The 14,680-nt window shown below is 41.2% G+C and overlaps 1 protein-coding gene across 1 annotated transcript in view; it reads right to left on the bottom strand.

The window, feature by feature from the left end:
* GPRIN3 (GPRIN family member 3) overlaps positions 1-13,353 on the bottom strand; it is a 60,733-nt gene extending 47,380 nt beyond the window's left edge. The window contains exon 1 of the mRNA XM_042935903.1: positions 13,272-13,353. The gene's annotated coding sequence lies outside the window, so the exon portion shown is untranslated. The remainder of the gene's footprint in view (positions 1-13,271) is intronic.
* Between the last annotated feature and the right edge of the window lie 1,327 nt (positions 13,354-14,680).

Below are 14,680 nucleotides of genomic sequence, written 5' to 3'. Positions count from 1 at the left end.
AACAATAAATGCCGCTGAAACTCAACTCCTCCCTTGAAGTAACTGATTTTAAAAAAAAACCTGATAAGTGCTAAAATTTTGCATTTCACTGAAATTTGCAAAAATTTCTAACTGACCAAAGATGCATTAGCCTGTACTCAAAAATCAGTACTGGGGCTCCTGGGTGCCTTAGTTAGTTAAGTGTCATGATCAGCTCAGGTCATGATCTCAAAGTTTGGGAGTTCAAGCCCTGTGTTGGTCTCTGGGCTGACAGCTCAGAGCCTGTAGCCTGCATTGGATTCTGTGTCTCCCTCTATCTCTGCCTCTCCCCTGTTCACACTCTCTCTGTCTCTCTCTCTCTTTCTCAAAAATAAACTTTTAAAAAAATTGTGACCATACTAATTTTTCCCTTTGTATTCAAAATAGCTCAAGAATTGGACCTTTCTAACTATGAAATGTACAAACCCCTTTTGTCCACTCTCATGTATAATCCTATTTAGGATTTGGATAACACATGTTTTAAATTTGTAATATGAGCCTTGACAATGTGTTTTATCAATGAAGGGACTTTCTAACGAAGATCTCTTAATCATTTAGGAAATACAAAGAAAAAAATATGGCAGAAGTCCAGGGCTTTCAATGACTTTCATTTTAATGGGAACCACGGACATGTAGATTCATTTACACAGAAGTCAGAGAGTACAGACCTGTAGCTTTCTTGTGTGTCTACAACAAAACCTACTATGGAAATTCTCCACAGTATGTTTGTTCCATGAATACATGTGTGAACAACTGAATGCATAAATTATTGGTGGCAATGGAGAGGAGGGGGATAAGAAGGGCATCTCCAAGTTCCAGAAAAGGCTGAAGAGACTCCAAATCCAGAAAAAAAAAGAGGCCCAAGAGAGAAGAAAAAAATGAAAGACCATTTTAAAAACCTGGACATTAAAACTAGAATTGTTCTTAGGAATTTCTGGACCAAACTGTTCATTTCTAGAAAGAACCTGAGGTGCCTTGGGTAATGACATGACTTCAAGTACCATTTTCACAGATTGTGACATGTGTGTGTCACTTTCATGATTTTTGCCTTATGGTGCTTCTTATCTAAACTATTTTTTACTTAATGCTTTTTATTCAATTGACTTTAATTGGTGCACTAGCTGAAAATATTAACCTAGTCTTAAGAAATGCTCTCTCTGCAAAGTAACAGTTTTGATGTGCTAGTAATGTATTTTACATATAGCAGCATATGGTGTATTTAGTATATGGTATATTTAAAAAATATTAAATATAAATTTATTTTAAAATAAATTTAAAAATATACCATATGCTAAATACATTATAGGCTATATTTTTAAAATATACTTTAAATTTATTCTTAGTATATTTCAAATTTTTTTTAATGTCTATTTATTTTTGAGAGAGAGAGAGAGACAGACTGTGAATGAGGAGGGGTACAGAGAGAGAGGGAAACACAGAATCTGAAGCAGGCTCCAGGCTCCATGCTGTCAGCACAGAGCCCGATGCGGGGCTCAAACCCACAAGCCGCAAGATCATGACCTGAGCCAAAGTCAGACGCTTAACTGACTGAGCCACCCAGGCGCCCCAATACATTTCTGAAATAAAACAAATTCATAACTATTAAAATAAAAAGTAAATCTGTATACCATCTAAGATCATCTTACAGGTCACTGATCAAAATCTTCTGCATTTTGAAAACTAGTGCACTTTGCCATGCCATCCCCTGGAACAAAGCATTTGGATTCTGAAACAACATGAAGTGTTGTTTGTGGTAAACACATTCCAGATTGATGACAAGAGTCCAGTAATAAGATCAATGCCTGCAGGTGACTTCTGCCTATTTTTTTTTTTAACTAGAAAAAAACCAATTGCTTATTAAGGAACAAAAAAATAAATTAAGGCAGAAGTCATGGCTTTAAAAACAATTAGTGGATTTTCATCTTTAAAATGGATAGAGATAATATATATTCATCTACCTGTCAACTATCATTAATTTATTAGGAATATGGTCTTAAGAAGGAGCTTGTCTCAAATGAGCCTTCTGTACATAGACTGTCTTTTTTTCAGCCTTTAATTTGAACTAGAACACTTAGCTGCCAGCTAAAATGAGGAATTGCTCAACTTTCATAAGTAAATGAGTATCTATGATTAAAACATCAATCACGGAAACACTAGTTCTATAAATAGTGTCTAAGTCCAAAGTCCACAGGTAGGGCTAAACACAGACACATGCTTTGTTTTTCTCCTTATATGTGTGTGTGTGCGCACGTGTGTATGCACGTGACTATCTGATAGGTATTTGTTTTTCTCTTGAGAAACAAAGAAATGTTGTTTGCTGAACATATGTGTCACCTGGATATTTTGATAAACATTTTTATTTTTCAGTTTAACCGCCTATACAATGATTTATAAAGTTTTAACCTAAAATGTTTGTTTGTCCTTGAACTCACTCTGTTTGCTTAAAAAAAAAAGTCTTATCTCTGATTTATAAGCTTTCAGTTTGGTTTTTCAGCAACACAAAATGAAATTTGAGATAGGAGAAATCAGGCTATAAAATCCAACCTATTCCTCTGCTTTTGACCCAGTGGTAATAATAATAATGTTAATACATTACAGTGTGGTATAGTAGTGAAGTGAAGCTTGTGACCTTTGAAGTTAGACAACTCTGAATCTACACACAGTTGAGTCAGATACTATCTGAGGGACCTTTGGCAAGTTTTTAATCTGTTTCCTCATCTCTAAAATGGGGGAAGTAAAAGTACAAATCTCATAGATTTGTTTAAATGAGAAATGGGTTTAGCAGGATGTCACTAGCAGAAAAGGCTAAAGAATGAAGTTTTGAAAGAATCTGAGTTCATTAACTGGACAGATTTGTAGTCTACTCATCACCCATTTCCTTACAGTGGAAAGCAAATGGATGAAGAGAAATGTACTAGGGTTCTCTTATGCCCTAGAACCAAGATAGCAAAAGTGCCCTGAGTGGTTCCCTTAGGCTCTTGATCCTCATTTACCTCAACTAAATTCCTCTTCCCTACGTGTTTGGTTGGTTTTTCATTCTTTCTCACTTACCATCCTTAGTTCTGAAATCTAGGTACTGCCTCTTCTCTTATTTCCCCTGTGCTGCTACCTTCTGGGCAGCAAAGCAAGAAAGTTCTCTTCTCAGCAGGAGTGAATACACAAAAATGGAATCACTCACCAGGCAATCCAGAGATGTGATTTACCACTTAAACTCTAGGGTCTTAACCCTGAAGAGGAAGACCAGGAAAGAGTGATAAGCACCATGTTAGGAAAAAAGGATAGCATGAAGGCAGAGGGTATTTCACCCAACAACTATGAAAACCCCAAGTGTTTTCAGTACTCCGAAATGGGTATATTACCCAATAATGCTCTGATTCAAGATCATCTTCCAAGGGTGAAGGTGATCCTCGCGAGTCTAATAATCCCAAATGGCAGCCTTTCACTTGTCTTAAAATACACTAGCATATTACAAACCATTTATAAGCAATGGTAAAGTACCAATGACAGCAAATGATTTATTAAAAGACTAATTTAGAGCAGTTTTCTGTAATGTCAGTTATGTTGATCTCGATGATAAAGTAATTTTTATAATAATGTTACTCTCATTTATCTCACTTGCATTTGTAGATGTTTTCTTGAATAGAAAAAAATGAGGGGCGATGAAGTTACATTGAGGTTCTGGTATTTTCACGGGGAGGAAATTTCCTACAGTATATAAACTAGCTGTCCACAGAAACCTGGAAGATTTCTTAATCTTACACCTTCCCTATCTTGGTCACATTTGCTCCCCTCTGTTTCTTAGTTGTTTTTAACAAGATGAAGTTGAAAATACATATGTCTACCATTTCATTTTTGACGACATTAAGGAAGTGTAGTGTGGGAAAGGCTTCCTCCAGTTTTCGAGCTGGCCTGGCTGGAAGAAAGGACCCCAGGTGTGGTGAGCAGGTGGCGAAGCTCTGAAGGGGAACGGAAATTAAGTGAATTGCTAGGGCCTAGAGGAAGGAAGAGAGAGGTCTGTTTGGGACAGAGAAAGAAGCCTGGTTGTTAGGCTGTAGGGGAATTCCCAAGGAACCTCACCAGGAAAAGAACCCACTCTAATGCTGCTGAGCATATTTATTAATATGTTTATGTAGGCCAGGAGTCTGGGAATTATTTGAGAGTTCAGATTATGTTTTATTCATTTTTGAATCCCTAGCACATAGCACAGGGCCTAACATATATATCAAGTACTCGATACAAATTTATTAAATGATCCAAGCATCTATCTTCCTCAAATCAGAGCTTCAGCCGGTCCCCTTTCACATTCTATACTTCATCTCCTAAATAAAATCCTATTTCCAGTTTGAGGAATGCTTTTATTTCATTTGCAAAGCAGAAGTAGCTGACATATCCCCAATCCATCAAGCTCACATTATTAACTTTTATCATCCCTCTCTGAGAGTTAGACTCACTACTCAAAAGTAGTGAGGGATGATCTTTAAAAACCCATCATTACAATTTTAGACATCCAAATAACCACCAGGGAAATAGAACAGTTCTTCATAAGAGCACGAAAGTTTTAGTGTAACTAAGTTTATGTTATTTCAAATCACTAAGAAAAAAATTACCTTGATCCCTAAAGAATTTTAACACCTATGGTCTCTTACATGTTATCAATACATTTTAGGTGTTATGAAGACACGGACATCATTCTACATGGAAATGCACTCTGTCCAAAGAAAGCACAGAATCAATGTAGCCCCGTGTCCTCTGTTGGCTTCCACCGATACTATTCTCAGCCCCGTCTTCTTAGAGTGAAGATGGTGAAGCACCGACACTTTGGGATTAATAATTTGATGTGAGGATGTTTTTAGAAGCGAGGTGGGAGGCACAGTGTGGGGGTGGTACGCAGCAAAGTGTGCACGAGGAAGGAAAGTGGCAGCGGTAGTTGAGAAAGAAAGTGATTTCAGAGAGCTATTAATTAAGAGCTTTCTCTATTTTCGAGATCTGCCTGAGGTTTTCATCCTATTGTCTCAGAAGGGCATATGCCTTTACTTCTAATGTGAATGATCAACTATGACACAGTCAGCGCATTGTCAGCCCTAGTAACAGACGAGTTCCACACAATCCAGTGGCCACACTGTGTAGTGATCTCAGGGATGAGTTAAAAGCACAGCCAACTGCCATTGTTAGATGCACATTTCTCAGCTGTACAGACACAGACACAAACTGGGATAAGAGTTGATACTACTTCTGACAGTTGGTTCTCAATTGCCAAGCCTACGAAATAGACCTCACCATTACCTGAAAGACTGAGATATGCTTTGGGCTTTCAGGAGGCTAGGCAAGTTTGGCATATACCTAAAGAGTCGTATGTAACATAAAGATATGGTGTATTTAAACACACATAAAGCAATCTGATGTAAAATTGTAGTTATTGGTTAAAGAAGAAATGAACTGTTCTACGGGGGGTTGATTTTGTTTGCTTGCTGCCAAAAGTGGTACGGTAAAAAATAAGCAAACTGAAAAATTCACTCTTCTCTTACTAACAGACCACGTCAACCCAGTTTGTATTCATTAACCTTTTGCAGCATCTGCATGTTTTGATGATGGAAACTTTTTAGACTCTCGTGATAGTTTACGGGAGTCAACGACATTGACCACAATGATCTCTCTACTTTGTAGAGTCACATCAGTTTCATGAGTACAGTCACAGCACTGGAGGGCCCAGGGATACTTACAAAACATCACAAACTCAATCCCTATTAACTGAAGTTGTTGAGCACAAGTGGCTTCTATGAAGCCTCAGTGTCAGAGAGACAGTAGGGAGTAGTGGAGACTATAATGAAATAAAGATGTAGCACATACTGTTACTTAGCTTCTACCCAGAGAGTATGTATCAGTGTCTCATTTTTTATAATATATCTCTTAAGTTTTAAATATTGCCTTAATGAAAAATAAATACCTGCGAGTCAAATAAAACATGATCTTCCTGCTGGGCCCACAAACTGTGCCAGTTTTTAATTTCTGACCTGGTATATACATCTTCAAACCTGAGGTCTGGCCACGTTAAGTGAAATGTATCGGGTCTCTCAGATGCTCATGGCAAAGGATTCTTCTGCTCTGAGTATCTATACGTGTAGACACAAAATCATCCCCATGTGAAAGGAGATTGCATAGGCATTTTCACTTAATGAGAGCTCAGCCCCTAACCCTGACATTGACAGATTTCTGTTCGGTGACTGCTTTCGGAACATGTTCAACATGAAAACAAGACCAAACCTCCACACTCATTTGTCAGAAGCAATTTCTACTCATTCAAGGATGCAAGGGAAAATGCATATCCATTTATTAACCTTCGCACTGATTAAAATCCTCATTAGCATTAAAATTCTAGTTGCTTCATTTTTACCTGTATTTTTCAAGGAGAAATAATTTGTAGTATTCAAAGAAAGCCGTGCTTAGAAAAAAAATATTACCAAGTGTAAATTAAAAATTCATGCTCTGTATAAGAAAGTAGTTAGAGACAGGGCATAAGAATCACGGAGGGTTTACTGAAATAATTGATCTCTAAACCATGTTTTGAGGGGATTGAGAAGCTAATTTAGGATGAAGGATTGAGCATTCCAAAATGATGTAATGGTAAAGGCAATGACCAAAGTCCAACAAAGTGGACTCCATGATGAATCAATTATATCTTGCATTTTGAACAATTAAAAAAAATTAATGTTTATTTTTGAGAGAGAGAGCGGGGTAGGGGTGGAGAGAGAGGGGAACAGAGGATCTGAAGCAGGTTCTGTGCTAACAGCAGAGAACCTGATTGTGGGGCTTGAACTCATGAACTGTGAGATCATGACCTAAGCCGAAGTTGGACGCTTAATTGACTGAGCCACCCAGGTGCCCCTTGAACAACAATTTTTGAGAAGTGTATCAGGAGAAAGCAAATTCATATCAGACTAAAAAAGAAGAAAGATGATTAAAAATGTCTATATTATATTCAGCAGTCCTGTCCTACACAGACATGATTTGGGATAAAAATCTGGAGCTGATGCAAAATTCTGAATCCCGATGATATCTGCTATAGTGTACTTATTAAGGCAGACACATAGGCACAGACTATAACATTTTAGAAAAAAAATTGTCAACAAGAATTGAAACAAAAAAAGATGCTCTGATTACTCAGAAAATATAGTGAACACAAATGTTTAGCTCCCTCAAGCATTTAATTTACCCAGAGTTGTACATTATAAAAAAGAGAAGAGTCTCCCATAGACACAATATGATTGTTTTAATTTTAGACTATTTAGAAATCAATATGCTGAAAAAACAATCAAGAGTCTATCCCCATAAAACATCTTGATTACTCCCCTTGAACTAGATCTTCCACTTTGCTGGACAATTTGCAATTCAGGCTTAAAAAAGGATCCTCTGCAACTCCTTTTCTCCAGAAAATTAGTAGATGGAAATGTGATCTTTTAAGGAGCACTGGAGCTCTCTGTCCAGCTGTCTGTTACTGAATTAGCAAGAGTGCTGAGGTCCCTGGAGGTGCCTGTGACTGTGAACTGTTACTCTCTAGCCTTGAGTTTTTTCAAGGTTTGCTTGGTTCTGCAAGTGTCACAAGCTGTGACTACTGACTAAAGCAGTAGGGTTGGCTTCGGTATCCACCGGGTTTAAGACCCAAGAATTAACATGTTTAAGTGGAATCTGGTGTGTAAGTAAGTCCAAGAAGGCTCCCTGCCTCAGATTGCACAGCTGATGCCCACAATTTTTCTGCCACATCAGACCTCTGGGACAGAGATCACTGCGTTGTCACTTAGAAAGGCTCACAGCATTGACTCTCAATTTCGGAGGAAGGGCTGCAGGAATAATTAGATTCCCTTCCCCCCACCACTCTGGAGCCATTCATATCCTCTCTTCAGACCCCATTCCTTCCCCCCTCAGCAGAAAATCGGTAGAGAATTAGAAAGAAGAGGTCCAGGTTTTAGCCCCAGCTTTAACAATCATGAGGACACATTATTCACTCATCTGGGGCTCACCTGTTATCTTTTTTCTCCCCTGTAAGTAAGGGCAAGACTGAACAGTGGTGTTCAAGCCTGGCTATTGGAATCATTTTAGGACCATCATAAAATATAGATTTCCAAGCCCTACATTTAGATTCGGATTCAGATTCAATAGGTCACAGCATTTAGCCTTCCAGCTAAGGGTCCGTTATTATTACCTGGTAATAATAATTCAGGCCCCCAATTATTCTGCCAGCTTTAAAATAAAACCGACGATCTAATTATAGACATGAAAAATCAGAAAGCTGTTATTGTGCTGGCAACTCCAATAAGCCCAAATAAAAAGCTGTGAAAATTTTTCTCACTGGCATTCAAGACAGTAAGTAATCTAAATTGTAAGCTCATATACATTTTCCCCCATGAAATTCAATAAAGTCTTTTCAATTCAAATGCACCCTCTAAATGTTTTTGTTATTCCGGACTTGACTCTTATGCAACAAAGCTAGCTTATCACTAATCTAAAGATTCTGATGAAGGAAGATGAAAAAGGAGTTCAGGACATCTTTATAGAAAAGTGAATCTCCATATTTGACTGAACTCCAAATCAACTAATTTGGGTACCCGAGTCTCTGTTTTAACTGGCACTGTTCTTCTGGTTGAAGGTATAACTGTTTTCAAAAGGGTATTAATATCATAATGTTGTTCTATTCCATAGGAAAGGTAGCAAGAGCTGAAAGAAGCCCACCAAACGTTTTAAAAAACACAAATGAAGACATTCTCCTCTGATTTTATCTCCTAATAGCTCGGGTTGCAGCAAAACACACTGATGTTAATTTCTCAAAATGCATGCAAACGTACTTAAACATTTTACTAAAATGCTGAACAAGTCATAGAGCAACTGAAAAATAAAATCTGGCAGGTTCTGCCCCTTCTTTTGGGGTTATGAGTACCAAGTGGTCTGATTCATCTTCAAGAAGCTGTTGGTTTCTAACACGGGGGTTTATACCTACGAGGCACACAGGAAAGGAGACTTGTAGGAGAGAATAGAAAGGTTTGCTGGATTTGTGACAGTCACTTGATCACCCTTGCCCCTCTGTGCCAATGATGGTACTTGTGTTCTGGGAAACGAAATGCTCATGCTACAATGTGGTATATCGCGTAATTTCAATACTTCATTGAATTCAACTGAAACAAGGCCTAGCCAGTAAATTATTGCAAATGAGAGTTTTTTAAAGGCAGGAAATGACAGATTTATGATGTTATGGCCATGCTGACTAGATTTTCTTAATGGAGTAGTATTAGGAAAAGAAATCTTATATTCAAAGTAACAACTCTCGGCTAATATTTTAGTCTAAACAGAAATCCTGCTGTGATTCTCTCCCCCCACCTCGATACTCATTTTCTTTTCTAAATGTTTCTTAAATAAAGCTCACACTACCCTGCCTCATTCTTTACTTCTTCCTTCTATATCACCACTCCTTCTGCACTGCCCACCCATATACATTCATCTTTCATAAACTAGCTCACATTCCACCTTCTCCTTGAAGCCTTTCTAGATTAATGCAGTCCCCAAGGATCTCTTTCTCATCTGACTTTAGTGTCATGACTTACCATTCATGTCATGAATGGTAAGTCATAATGTCTTGCCTTTCTCAAGGCAGTTCTGCCTTTCAGAATATTGTGTAAATGCTTGTGTATCAGATTTCCTGTTGACTCTTGGGGTCTGACAAACGGGAAGCATCTCTTCTTTGTGTCACTTAAAGCATTGGCTTTTGGACTTTTTGGAACATGATGCATAATAAGATATACAATCTACATCATAGTCAGATGTGTATATATACATATAAACATATATTTAATCAAAAAGTTCCATGAACTATACTTACCTTTCTATTCTGTTTTACTCTACTTCATTTTTTGAAAATAAAAATGCCATCAGACCCAGTAAACTGACTTCACAATGGGTTGTGACCAGTTCTAGAAGGGCACTTACTGATTACCATGGGGTTGCTATATACATTTCCCTCACTTAAGACATAATTTAAAAATTGTGTGAGACCTTTTGGCTCTCTTTAGTACATGTTTCGGAATTATTTTTTTTTTTTTCATCCACTTTTTCAAACCATCATACTTTTGCCTTTTGGGTCATTGGGGACAATTAATCCCTGGCATATACAGTACTTTCCATCTTTTTGCCCTGAGCACTGTTGTCATAAAAATAAGATCTCCTGCCTCCTATAAAACTCCAATCTCCGTTCTCTCATTCCCTTTTATTCTCACAATAGGCAAAGTAGGGGGTAGACATTTCATGGATGAAGAAATTGAGACATAGAGGATTATGACTTTTTCAAGGGTACGTCTCCTTTTTAATCAGGTTCTTACAAATTAGCGAATAGGGGGGTTCAGTCGGTTAAGCGTCTCACTTCGGCTCAGGTCATGATCTCGAGGTTTGTGAGTTCGAGCCCTGCGTCGGGCTCTGTGCTGACACCTTGGAGCCTGGAACCTGCTTCAGATTCTGTGTCTCCCTCTCTCTCTCCGCTCCTCCCCCGCTCACGCTCTGTCTCTCAATAATAAATAAACGTTAAAAAAAATTAGTGAATAGCGTTTCTAGATATTTGAAGGGTATAACATTGGGTGATGTGAACAACATAGAGCCTCCCTGGATATGCATGTACCTAACTTACCCAGGTCAAACGGTTTACGGTCATGACCAGATGAGTTAGTGGCCCTGCCGGACTTCAGTGTGAGGGTGGGTCTGCTTCCTTTCACACTCATCTTCCCGTCTCCATCTTCTCTCAGTTTTTCACCCACCCAGAGCTACCTGTTATTCCTGGGCCTCTTCATGTTTTGGCCCCTGTACCAGGACTGCTCCTCTCTCTCCTCTTTACCAAACTAGTTCCTCTTGTTCTTCAGGTCTCTGCACACAGTCCTCGTCCTCTCTACCTCCACAACCTGACTTCCGCAGCATGGTCTACAGGCCCTGTCAAGCACTGAACCAGGTGGTACTCACTCCCTGCCCAGTTCTGCCAGCAGAGGCTGTGTCTCGCTCAGTCTTCTATTCCACAGACGAGGACCATGGTGAGTTCTAGATAAACAAGGTTGATTGCATGAATGAATCAATGAATGAGTGCACAGAGGGCAGAAATTGCTAGCACTGAAAGAACTCACACGTGAGCTGGGGCTGGAACTGTGTGTCCTGACTCCCAATCTTTTATGATTTTGGATTCCATGACGGACATTTTAATGCTCCCCCATAAGTTGTAGGTTTTTTGACTGGGAATTCATACAGTGAAGGAGACCTATATCCCATAAGTATATCTGAGGCACAGTCAAGAAAATGTTGCAGGGACAAATAATTAAGGCAAGTGTATTGAGGCAATTAAAAAATACCCAAATTTCAAAATGGCTTGTTGGACCTCACCCCGACCTCCAGTTGAGACTGATCCGATTCAGGTCATGTTTCAGGCCTCCACTTCCCATATGAAGCCATGCTTTTTTTTTTTTTTTTTTTCTCATCATTTTCATAAAAGTCTAGTTAATGATTAGGTGAAGCCTCACCACACCACAACACACTGTACGTGGCTCAGCGTGAGTTCCTCTGCTCTGTTTCCAAAATAAATCCCAGTGATATAACATCTAGACTTGCAATGGCGATTACTACTCTTTTTTCCTGTTTATGAATCAACAACCCATTTCCTCGCCCCCCACCCAACACATAAAAACTTAAAAAGTGCTCTTGGTGATTCTATTTAAAGAACATTCTCTAATACAAACTCCTGTCATTCGCAGATAGCAACAGAGCAGATTTTCTTCTTTATGCTGTGACTCATGTGTCTTTATTCCCAGGCTCAGGGCAGGCCAATGGTGAACACAATGGAAAATAAAGAATAGTTTATAACTGGAAAATAAGCACATTCAAGAGAAGTACACTCAAAGCATTATCAAAGTAAAATATGCAGCAGCACCAACAAGAGCAAACAAAAGCCCACGCGAGAGATGTGTAAATATTTCATGAGACTAAGCCTTAATCAACTCTCTCCCCAAATCTTGCTGGGGTTGTAAACACTTCAGTTTCTTTCAGTCCTATCATGACCCAGATTCCCCGCAAAAATAAAATGAAGACACGGACTGATGGTTCTTTCACAAATGTGTTGTGAAAAATATTGCCATGGAGCATATCCAGGTTTGCTTTAACAGGAAGATCCCCTTAATAAAAGGTGCTTGCTTCTCGGTGACTCTGAGCTGCTTTCTCCCCTCCTCCTCCAACCCTTGCCTTTTCCCCACTGCCTCTGCTGCTTTCTGGACATTCACATCATCTTAACCTTGAACTGCCTACACTCCAAGCAGAGATTTCTCCCACTGCTTCTCCAGGAGGCCCTTCAAACCCGACGGCTGTTTGCTGCCTTCCCACCACCCAAAATTCACTTCCCAGTGTCCAAGAACCCCTCTTCCCCTGCACCCCCTCTTTTATAGTCCACTGTTGTGTCTGAAATTTTGCATCTATCTTTTAGATCTGCCTGGATAGCGTGAAAATCTGTTGTGTGTATATCGGCTGGCAGTGTTCTTCAGATTTTTTCCTAAGATCCATCTCTACAGAACCCTTTATAGCCTCTAGTCTCTACCCTGACTTAATGTGGTTCCAAAGTTCACCTCTACATGCTGAACAGGTCTCTACAATGATTTCCCTTTATCAACCTCTGCCTCCCCTCCTTCTCTCTCCACTTGTCTCAAGATAAACTATATATGCAAGTGTGTATGTGGATAAACGCACACATACATGTATATACACACACATATGAAATATATGAAAACTACAGCGTTTTGACTCTAAAGAAAATAGACATGGGAAAATGAGAAAAATACAAGTATAGTATTGCCAAACACACACACACACACACACACACACACACACACACACACACACCCCTATTTGGATATTCACAGTGTGCAGACCTGATGGATTATAATCCCCACGCCTCCCAGCCCAAGAACAAGAACAAACAGGCTTCGTCTCCCATTTACCTTCAAAGCCAGAGCCTAAGGGAGCAATGACCTTGCAGAGAAATTCATCACCTGCGAGAAAGACGGCCCCTCCTGGAGCGCAGGACGGGATGGGGACAAGAGCAACAGGCAAACGATCAGCGGGCAAAATGTGGGACCGAATCCATACCCCCGGCGGTACCGAGCACACCACAAAGCTCCGGTCTCCCGGGCTGGACGCCGGGCAGAGGTGGCGCAGGGGGGCGTCTCCTCCCGCGGCCGCCGGTCGCCTACCTGCTCTCGCTGGGCTCTCCCCGGCGCCGCGGGGCCGCTGCCTGCGCTGTGGCGGGGGTTTCCCGTCGCATATCCCAAGCGGCGGCTCTCGGCGCCACACGGATAGCTCCGGCGGGCTCCGGAGCGGCGGTCCTTTTTCGCCCCGTTCCGGGAGCTAGCTGGGTGCTCGCAGGAACTGAAATTACTATGCAAAGAGCAGAGGCGGCGCGCAGGAGCCGGGCGGAGACCGCGGGGGCCGCCCCCACCGCGGGGCTGCAGCCGCCGCCGCCCGGCACGGAGCCAAATTGGAGGTGGGAGTTCACGTGCCCGACTGCTCCTCCGTCAGGCCCGGGATGCGCCCACCTGTCCACGGAGGGCAGCGCCGCCGGGCCGGAGCATCCGGGGAAGGGGCTGCAGCTTCGCAGGCAGCGGCGGCGGTGGCGGCGGCAGCAGGGCGCCGAGCTCCGCCCCCGCCGCACCCCAGCCCAGCCTTCCAGGTCCCCCGGGAAGGGTTTGCAGCGGCTACTTGCAGCGCGGCAGGGGGGTGGGGGGTAGCGGGGCAGCGGCTGGAGGGTCAGCGTTCTGCTGCAAGGTGACCAGCGGCAGGTGGAAAGTTAAGGAGACTAAGGTAGAGGACTAGGGCCCAGAGCGACTCGGCAGGAATTCTGGCCGTTGCTCCTTCCCACAGGTCACCAGACTCCATGTATGTGTCTAGACTCTAGCAGACGGTTTCTAATAAAGCCACGTGCAGCGAAAATCTGAGAACAAGGAACTCCCCGACGTTTCACATGTGTTGCAAAACGGACAGTCTCCTGCGTATTTGGAGATGGCATTGCGGACGGTTTTCTTGTCCTTCTTCCCTCTCCCCCACCCCCACTGATGGGCGTGGATGGCTTTGAAAATCGTCCCTGCCAAGTGGCTCCGGTAGTACTGTATGGATGTGTAGTATGGTTAACAGCTAGAGATGCTGCAAATGATACAAGGAAAATAACTGTTATTAACTGAATATTGTTGGCAGGCACTATGTAAAAGGCCTTATATGTGCCTTCTCTGAGTTCCACAGCAACTCAGGGGGGTGGGTATTGTTCTCCACTGTATAGGCAAGAAAACAGGCTTCCATGATTTAGACACTTTGGTTGAGGCCACACCCTAGTAACCTGCACAGCCAGGATTCAACCCACTCCAAAATATGTCCTCTGAACTAGTACACAGGACTCACCCAAGGATCTTGTTGTAATGAAGATTCTGATTATGTAGGTCTTATGTGGGCATTGCTAAGAAGCTCACAGTGATGTCCATGCTGTTGGCCAAGGAACCAAACTTTCTAACCTACTAGACCAGGGATTTGAATTAAATTATTTCACCCTAGCTCTAGTTGGTTGATAACAACTTTTTTTAAATTCTTTTTTATTTTTGAGACACAGCGCGAC

The sequence above is a fragment of the Panthera leo genome, chromosome B1 (genome assembly GCF_018350215.1).
Source record: "Panthera leo isolate Ple1 chromosome B1, P.leo_Ple1_pat1.1, whole genome shotgun sequence".
Lineage (NCBI taxonomy): Eukaryota > Metazoa > Chordata > Mammalia > Carnivora > Felidae > Panthera > Panthera leo.
This window is presented reverse-complemented; position numbering and strand designations above follow the sequence as displayed.